We start from the raw sequence: 10,186 nt of genomic DNA, 5'->3' as shown, positions 1-10,186 counted from the left end.
GCTCATCTTTTGAGGTGGAAAGAATTTGGTCAAGAAAGCATTGACCAACTTGTCCCAAGAGTTCAGGCTTTTTCTAGGTTGTGAGTCCAACCATATCCTAGCTCTGTCTCTCATAGCAAAAGGGAAAAGGATAAGTCTGTAGACCTCGTGATCAACCCCATTGGTCTTAACAGTATCATAGATTTACAAGAATTCAGCTAAGAACTGATGAAGATCTTCCGATGAAAGTCCATGAAACTTGCAATTCTGCTGCATTAGAGAAACTAATTGAGGCTTAAGCTCAAAGTTATTTGTTCCAATGGCAGGAATTGAGATGCTTCTTCCATAGAAGTTGGAAGTTGGTGAAGTATAGTCACCAAGCATCTTCTTTGCATCTCTAGCATTGTTGTTGGGTTCGGCTGCCATTCCTGCTTCTTTTTCGAAATTCTCTGTAAGGTCCTCTCCGGAGTGTTGTGCTTTAGCTTCTCTTAGCTTTTTCTTCAGAGTCCTTTTAGGTTCAGGATTAGCTTCAACAAGAATATTTTTATTCCTATTTCTACACATATAAAAAAGAAGAGAACAAAAGGGAGTAGTAGAATCCTCTATGTCACAGTATAGAGATTCCTTGATGTGTCAGAAAAAAAGAAGAATAGAGGACTGAGGTAGAAAGAGAATAAGAAAAATTCGAACACAGAGGGAGAGAGAGGGTTCGAATTATAAGTAGAAGAGAAGTGTTAGTAAATAAATAGAAAGAGATGAGAAAGAGAGTATTCAAAAATTAAAACTAAAACAATTAGTTAATTAAAAAGATTTTTGAAAAAGTTGTTAGTGATTTTTGAAAATTGGAAGTGAAAAAGTGGTTAGGTGGTTTTTAAAAAGATAAGAAATAGTAATTAGTTGAAAAGATTTGAAAATAATTTTGAAAAGATAAAAAGTTAGAAAAAAGATTTTGAAATCAAAATTTAAAAAGATATGATTAAAAAAGATTTGATTTTAAAAAGATATGATTGAAAAGATATGATTGAAAAAGATTTGATTTTAAAAAGATATGATTTAAAAAGATATGATTTAAAAAGATATGATTGAAAAAGATTTGATTTTTAAAATTGATGAATTGACTAACAAGAAATTAAAAGATATTATTCTAAAATTCAAAGGTTGAACCTTTCTTAACAAGAAAGTAACAATCTTGCAATTTTTTGAATCAAAACATTAATTGTTAGCAAGGATTTTTGAAAATTGGAAAGATAAGATTTTAAAATTATGATTTAAAACATGAAAAATTGAAAAAAACTTGAATTGAAAATGAAATTACCTCTCTTGTGTCATCCTCGCATTAAACGCCTAGAATGATATCCATTCTGGCGTTTAACGCCCATGTGGCTGCCTCTTTGGGCGTTTAACGCCCAGCCAGATACCCTGACTGTCGTTAAACACCAGAAATCCTTCTTTACTTGGTGTTTTTTTGAACACCCAGAATGCTGCCATTCTGGCATTTAACGCCCAGAATGATAGCTTTACTGGCGTTAAACGCCCAGAATGATAGCCATTCTGGCATTTAACGCCTAAAGTGCCTCTTTACTGGCGTTTTATTGCCAGTGAGCTCTTTTTCTCTGTGATTCTTTTGCTTTATGTTCTGAATCTTCATTTCTCTGTATTATTTACTTGAAAAGATATATATTTTTGACTTTTTTAATTTTTAATGAGGGAAGAGAAAAACACAAAATGACTCAAAACATAAGAATTTAAGATCAAACCAATAATGCATGCAAGAACACTTTGAATGTCAAGATGAACACCAAGAACACTTTGAAGATCATGATGTACATCAAGAACATATTTTTGAAAATTTTTGAGAATAGAAAGACATGCAAGACACCAAACTTAGAAATTTTGAATGTTTAGACACTATGAAGTCGAAAATGTATATGAAAGACAACATAAAACACAAAACAAGAAAATCATGAGATTGAACAAAGGAAATCATCAAGAACAACTTGAGGATCACAGAAGAACACAATGCATATATTTTCGAAAACTTAAGAAAATTAAAATCATGCAATTGACACCAAACTTAAAATTCGACACTAGACTCAAGCAAGAAACACAAAATTTTTTTGGTTTTTTATGATTTTATTAATTTTTTTGTATTTTTCAAAAATAAAAATAGAAAGGATTAAACATAAAATAAAATTATCCAATCTAAGCAACAAGATGAACCGTCAGTTGTCCAAACTTGAACAATCCCCGGCAACGGTGCCAAAAATATGGTGCACGAAATTGTGATCACACCTTTCACAACTCTGCACAACTAACCAACAAGTGCACTGGGTCGTCCAAGTAATACTTTATGTGAGTAAAGGTCGATACCACGGAAATTGACGGCTTAAAGCAAGCTATGGTCATCTTGTAAATCTCAGTCAGACTGATTCAAATAGTTATGAGGATTTGATAATTAAAAGATAAATAAAACGGAAAATAACATAGAGATACTTATGTAATTCATTGGTGGGAATTTCAGATAAGCGTTTGGAGATGCTTTGTTGCTTCTGAACCTCTGCTTTCCTATTGTCTTCATCCAATCGTGTGTCCTCCCTTCCATGGCAAGCTATATGATCCTCTCAGTAAAAATGGTCCAGCTACGGTTTCTATACGGCTAATCAACTATCGGATTTCTCGTCTCGGATGAAAAATACCAGGCACAGCTACTGCAGGGCTAATCATCTGTCGGTTCTCACTTGTGTCAGAATAGGATCTCTTGATCCTTTTGCACACTGTCACTGCGCCCGACAGTCGTGAGTATGAATCTCGTCACAGTCATCCCTTCCCAGATCCTACTCAGAATACCACAGATAAGGTTTAGACTTTCTGGATCTCAAGAATGTTGTCTATTGGTTCTAGCCTATACCACGAAGGTTCTAATCACGAATTCGGATGCTCTGTTGTCAGGAGAGGAGATGCGAATACGTGGATCAGAGACCCAAGAGAATATACTCCAGCTGTCATCCAATGACTACATTGAACATCATGTAGACCGCTTTGTGGTTGTTAGGCACGCGGATCTTGGTTAAGCGAGTAACGAAGATAGTGGGTGATTGTCACGGGTCACCCCCTTCATTCTAACTTAATTGAATTAAGTACGAGAGTATATATTGGAGAAGAAGTAGGCATGAACTGAAATAAAAACAATAGTACTTGCATTAATTCATGAGGAACAGCAGAGCTCCTGACCTTAATCTATGAGGTGTAGAAACTCCACCGTGAAAAATACATAAGAGAAGAAGGTCTAGGCATGGTCGAATGGCCAGCCTCCCAAGAGTGATCCAAAGATCAAAATATGATCAAAAGATATTCCCCAGATAAAAAGACCTCCAATACAATAGTAGAAAGTGTTATTTACACTAAACTAGTAAACTAGGTTTATAGAAAATGAGTAACTAAGTGCAGATAGTGCAGAAATCCAATTTCGGGGCCCACTTGGTTTGTGCTTGGGCTGAGATTTGAAGCTTTCACGTGCATAGGCCATCCTTGGAGTTAAACGACAGCTTGGATGCCAGTTTGGGCATTTAACTCCAGTTTTGGTGCCAGTTCCGGCGTTTTACGCCAGAAAAGGGTCTCTGGTGGGCGTTTGGACGCCAGTTTGGACCATTTAATCTCGGGCAAAGTATGGACTATTAAACATTGATGGAAAGCCCGAGATTTCTAATTTCCAACGCAATTGAGAGCGCGCCAATTAAGTTTCTGTAGCTCCGGAAAATCCACTTCAAGTGCAGGAGGGTCAGAATCCAACAGCATCTGCAGTCCTTTCTCAGCCTCTGAATCAAATTTTTGCTCAGGTCCCTCAATTTCAGCTAGAAAATTCCTAAAATCACAGAAAAACACACAAACTCATAGTAAAGTCCAGAAATGTGATTTTTGCACAAAAACTAATAAAAATATATTAAAAAGTAACTAAAACATACTAAAAACTACTTAAAAATAATGCCAAAAAGTGTATAAATTATCCGCTCATCAAGCGCCCAAAAAGCAGAGCCAGCGTCCAAACACCCAAAGAGGACCCCCTAGCCAGTGTTTCATGCCTTAGGAGTCTCACAGCACGTGGATCTCAAATCTCAGCCCAAACACTCACAAATTAGGCCCAAGAAGTGGATTTTAGCATTAAATAGACTATTTTATCCTTACTAGTCATATGTTTAGTATTTAAAGTGTATTTTACATAATCATTAGAAGCATACTATACATCATTCAGCCCTATTGTCATTTTACATTGTATTTTAATTTCATTATGATTTTCTAAACCTCCTTGGTTGAGGGGAGGAGCCCTGCTGAGCCCTATGAATTAATAAAAATATTACTATTTCTTCTTCGATCAGCGTTTGATTTACTTCTAAGATGTATATTCACTCTTCAACATGGTGAATAGGATGATCAGTGATAATCAGCTCTGTTCATCATACTAAGATGAACGTGCCTGACAAACACCCGCATCTACTTGGGTTCGTGTTAATACGTGACTGGAAAGCACGAGCCAACAACTATGTTTATACATCTCTCATACGGTTAATCCACAACTTCATTGGGGACTTCTCGAGTCACTAGTTCTGCTGATTTTCGGGGAGATTAGTGTTTCTGTGGTATATGCTAGAACCAAAGAAGCAGCATTCTCTGATCCGGAAGATTCGACCTTGATTGTGGCATTTTGAGTAGGATTGACAGGAGAATGACTTGCTAGAGCTTCACCCTTTGTCAGATTGGATGACCACGACCAATGGTGTTCAATCTGTAGCAGAGGAGATCAATGACCACGGCCCATAATGTTATTCCAGAAAGTCAAAGCAACTCCGATTCTCAACTCTATTCCCATTACTGATTTTAACATATACAATATATATTTAATGCAAATTTGACAACTCTTCCAACAACCTTCTGATTTCGCCTGACTAAGACCTACAAGATAACCATATCTTGCTTCAAACCACAATCCTCGTGGGATCAACCTTGACTCACTCAGGTATTACTTGGATGACCCAATGTACTTGCGGGTACAGTTGTACAAAAGTGTGGGGATTCGTGCACCAGGGAGTTTCACCCTCAACTCCTCTAACACACAACTATACATAAAAATAATATTCAAAACCCATACCTCTGTGAAACACCCGGTCACTCTCAGAACACGGGAATAGTTCCAATCAAACTCCTGAGCCACCCCTTACATTCTTACCCTTATCTATTTCCTTTACTGCTCCTTCATCCACAAACAGAGACACATGTTTCCTCACATTCTCATTTACCCAATCATAAGACCAGTCTATCTTCTCTTTCTTCTCTTTCATGAATCCCATTGGAAAACAACAGTTGAAGACAAAGCAGAACAAAGAAATTGAAAAACAGAGTAGGAAATACAGAAGTCGAAATAAACAAAGATTAGAGCAAACCTCTTTTACTCATTTTCCCCTTCAAAATGTCTCTGAAAGAGTAATGCAGCAAGAAGCAAACCTTCAGGATTCCAAAGTGTTTTAATTAACACATTTAAACAAACTCTCAATTCCACTGCCCCCTATCACATCAGTTACATAAAAAACCACGAGCCTGCATTAGAAACACGTACGTTCATTAAACGTGTATTTACTTCTTTCTCTGTCCTAATCATATCACAGCTTAGTCACAATAACTGTTTAATAAAGCAACTTGAACTGGGAGCTCCAAGGGCAACCGAATCTCGCCGAGCTACATCCTCACTCAATAGCCGACTTATAACTCATTAAAAGCTCAACCTGCTTCATTAAACATATTCCCAAGCTAAGCTTAGGGGCTATGATCCGACTGTTACAAATCTGACGTAATAACTCGGCATCATGAGTCATAACTCCACGTTACACAAGCTTAACAGACTACATTCTATAGTCAAAATGTCCGATCAAATATCATCACCTATTACACCCTTATTACTGCTCTGTAATTCAGATAATAAAGCAGGAATGTAACCGACCTCTGTACTCTCACCTATAAAAGGTATGATCTTCTATCCTAAAGACACGTTGAATTCTCAATACTAACTTAAGCTTCGAAGTGCCTTTACAAGTACACTCTCCCTCCGCTTTTGTTCATACTCCGCACGATTGGACATCTCCCTAGGCGGAAAGCTTGGATTTTCCCAAGTTTCATAAATCAGCATCAAAGATAACAACTCGGTGCCGATTCCCAATAACCGAGCTCCCCTCCAGGTATCCATACAAGAATAGTTGCTATTAGCGACCAAATTCATTAGTCGCTAAAATCGATCGCTGAATGTAATTTAGCGACCGATTTAGCGACCAATATTCATTTGGTCCTGGAAATTCTGTATCGGTCGCTAAATTGGTCGCTATTAGCAACCAATTTTTTCGGTCGCTATTCCGGTACTTTCTTTTAGTGTTATAGAGGCAGATTTTTAATAAATCTAGATTAATTCGATATCTATGATTTGGGAGCAAAACCTATTTCTTTTTTATGGATACCAATTTCAAAAATTGCACTAAAAATTATATTTGAACAAGTAAAAAAAAAGAAAAACTTGCAAAGTAAACTGAAATTGAATCACTTTAATTTGACATTAGAAAAAATAGAGTAAATAACTTTAAATTTAAAGAAAATAGTAAAATGCCTCTAAGATAGTCCAAGGATTTTAAATTTAAAATAACAATGCAGAACTTTAAAGAATAAAGGAGAAAAACTTGCAAGAAAAAAGTAAATTGCAGAAAAGAAAAATTACAAGAAATTTTAAAAGAAACGAAAAGATGAGGAAGGACAGAAAAGAAATTCGAAGCAGACTCAGAAAGTCGCTGAGACGTGAGTGTGCGTGAGTATTTTTTAAAGACGAATTTCAACCCTTTGACGCTACTGAACCTTTTTAGTTTATAGAACAAGCTGACAAATTCTATATTGCTAAGTGTCACCCTCAACGAGTTCAAAAATAAATGTTCTCGTCAAATGCAAATCCAAGTAACTGTCATCTGTATAATTCATTACTATCAATCTCGATACTCAACTTGTTGACCTCATTTTTTGACAAGTCTAGGCAAATCGAAACTTTCTGTGTCGATTCTTATCCCTTCAATCGACATTCCTGTTGATTCAGTCAGTCGAAATTCTTTGATCAACAAGAGTAAAGTATCGTTTTTGTCCTTAATGTTTGGCGTAAGTCTTAAAAATTAAAGTTGTCCCTAACATTTAAATCGTTCTACTTAAATTTCTAACCAAGGTTCTGAAAACCGGACCGGACTGGCCGGTTCGACCGGTTTAACCACGAACCGGCAATACAAGCGGTCCGATCCTCCTCTAATAACCGTCTGATAGAAAACCGTTTGAAAATTGGTGAACCGGTCAAAAACCGGCCAGTTGGGCCGGACCGGTGACCGGCCGGTTCGAATAAAACGACACTGTTTTGTAGTTTTGTTTATTTGTTTTAAGAAATAAAAAAAGAAAAGCCAAAACCATGCATGAACAATACATCCCCTCTTCCCCAAATCATTCGTTTACTCCCTGGAGACCTCTGATGCAAAGCAAAACCCTAGCCCTTCATTGCCGCCGTCGTGCCCGAGGTCCTCAGCGCCGCCGCCATTCCCAGGTCCTCAGCGTCGCCGCTTCTTCCTCTTCCCCGTGTCTGGAACTCAGGTAGCTCGTCACGTCGTCTTTATCTTCACTGGCTTCTCTGTTCGTGGCTTGGAGCAGCTCGCCGTCGTCTCGCCTATCGCCTCGTCTCGCCGATTGCCGTCCCTTCCTCCATCGAAGGTTAGTGGCTTTGCCTCCGCTTCTTCCTTTTAATTTCTGAATGTTCGGTCTTCGTCTTCGTCTGAAGTTCTGAAATTGTTGTTCAATTTTTGTTCCATTTTTCTTGTAATGTTCTGTAATTGCCTGTTGGTGATGGCTGTAAATTTTTTTTCAAATTTACTGATGGCTCGATGGTTCTGTTCGTCTATTTTAGTGTTTTACTGTTTTGTAATTGTTGGATAGTGATGGCTCTGAAATTTTTGTTCAAATTTACTGATGGCTCTGTTTTGTAATTACTAATTGCTGATGGCTCTTAATTATTTTGTTCAAATTCACTGATTGGTTTGTTTTGTAATTGTTGGTTTTGCTGGGTGAAGGTTTAGTGTTTTGGAATGTTTTATAATATGCTAATGTTTGTAATTGTTGGATTTGTTTGTAATTGCTGGGTGAAGGTTTAGTGTTTTGTGATTATTGCATTGGTTAATGTTTTGGTTTGTTTTATAATTGTTGTTAGCTGGTTGCTTGTTGCTGGCTCTGTTTTGTAATTTTGCTCTGGTTACTGGTCTGTTTCATAATGTACCAATGTTAGTGTAATTGCTGTTTTCTAATCGTTGTTAGCTGGTTGCCTGTTGCTGGCTCTGTTTTGTAATTTTGCTCTGGTTACTTAATTAAGTTAGTTTGTGTTTGAAATAATAACCTGTAATACAAAAATTTATGACATAGCTCTTGAAAATGGTTTTTTCCCCAAAAATCTCTTAGGGTGTTCAAACTAAGCTAGTGTATATATGATTGTAGATGATCTCATAATAACTGTTGAATCAATTTAATCATAGTCTCAGTGAAACCACTACTGAAGACCCTGCTTATGCTGTGTTGACTTTTAGTTTAAAGGAGATGGTAATTCATTGGTAGGGTTTGTCCATTTTGGCCTTAAGCTTAATTTGGTGCTGAAGTGATGGCTTTCTTTGTGTTTGTTGTCTCCTTCGATTTATTGCAGGTATCAATGGATAAAATGAAATGAAAAACCTGCTCCATGGGAAATTACTCCAATAATTGTATCTAATCATGTATCTTGTATTGAACCTATTTTCTACTTTTATGAATTATTTTCCACTATTGTGGCATCTGAGTCTCATGACTCCATACCTTGTATTGAACCTATAAGCAAAATTTCAATGTGCTGACTGCAATCATTTTGTGTCAATACTAAGATGCTTATGGTGTTAAATGTTTGATAATTTTAATAGTGCCCTTTACTCTCAACATGAACAATTATGAATGTAAATGGGAACTATGCCAAAATCAAATTACAATATTTCTCGCTTGGGCCAATTAGTGATTACTATTCTATATTGGGAAGTTTGTGTTGTAGAGTGTTGACCTGTTTGAAAGTTCACTTTATTTTTCCGATTCAATTCAGGAATTCAGCTGGTAATGTAGCAACAGTGGCTGCTAGTGTTCCACAGCATCAGATCCCTTTACATTCCATTGTTACTAATCTTATTTTAAGATTTATATTAGACTATAATTATATTTTAGGATGTATATAATTTATTTATTATTCTATTCTAAAACAGTTTTTCCGGTTAAACCACCGGTTGGACTGGTTGGACCAATAAACCAGTGAACCAGTGACTAGAGCGGTTTGATGACCAATCCGGTTCTCAGAACCTTATTTCTAACGTTTTATAATCATCTTAATATTGCCTTACCATTAATTCTATTAACAAATTATTAACGAAAGACAACATTAAAACGATTTTAAAAAGTTATATACTTAAATAAAATAATTTAAATATTATTAGCAACATACAACTTTGAGACTAAACTCAAATATTAGAGACAAAACAAATACTTTACTGTAAGTTATATAATTCTCATATGAATTCGGAATATTGTATTTGACTTTTGTCTCCATTCCCAAAATATATCATCTACTACTAATAAGTTCCAACTTTAATATATTTACTTATATAAAAAAATCTGTATACTTATAATTTAATTATTCATTAATCACTATATATTGATTCAGATGTCTAACTACTATCATTGGTCAGTATTTCCTTTTCCAATACATGATTTTCATAGATCTATCTTAGGTTAGGTAATTAGGTTAGTTCAATGAGGAAAAAAAAACCCTAAGAAACAAAAAATCATATATATTCGTTAGAAAGTATTCACTGTTAAATTAAGAGTGAAAATTGAGAAGAGTCACGGAACCAAGTTCTCACAGTAGATTGTTACTAGAAAAGCTCAATAATCATTTATTATAATCGAAAGATTATGCCAAGCAAACCCTATATAGGAATGGATTATAGTATTTAATTAGTTACTGTGTTAATCATGTTCTAGAAGTCATGATGATTACGACACACCAGCTTAACCCCATATTAATCATTTCATTACTACTTACCTAATAATTGGTAATAGCCTTTTTGGGTTTTTTTATAATTTTGTT

At 35.8% G+C, this 10,186-nt stretch overlaps 1 long non-coding RNA gene across 1 annotated transcript; it reads left to right on the top strand.

The window, feature by feature from the left end:
* The first annotated feature begins 7,644 nt into the window (after positions 1 to 7,644).
* On the top strand, positions 7,645 to 8,966 carry LOC112742116 (uncharacterized). The gene is made up of 2 exons (XR_003171882.3): positions 7,645 to 7,749; positions 8,726 to 8,966. It is a non-coding gene; the product is annotated as an uncharacterized lncRNA (long non-coding RNA).
* Positions 8,967 to 10,186: the final 1,220 nt, after the last annotated feature.

Source organism: Arachis hypogaea, chromosome 2 (assembly GCF_003086295.3).
Source record: "Arachis hypogaea cultivar Tifrunner chromosome 2, arahy.Tifrunner.gnm2.J5K5, whole genome shotgun sequence".
NCBI lineage: Eukaryota > Viridiplantae > Streptophyta > Magnoliopsida > Fabales > Fabaceae > Arachis > Arachis hypogaea.
This window is presented reverse-complemented; position numbering and strand designations above follow the sequence as displayed.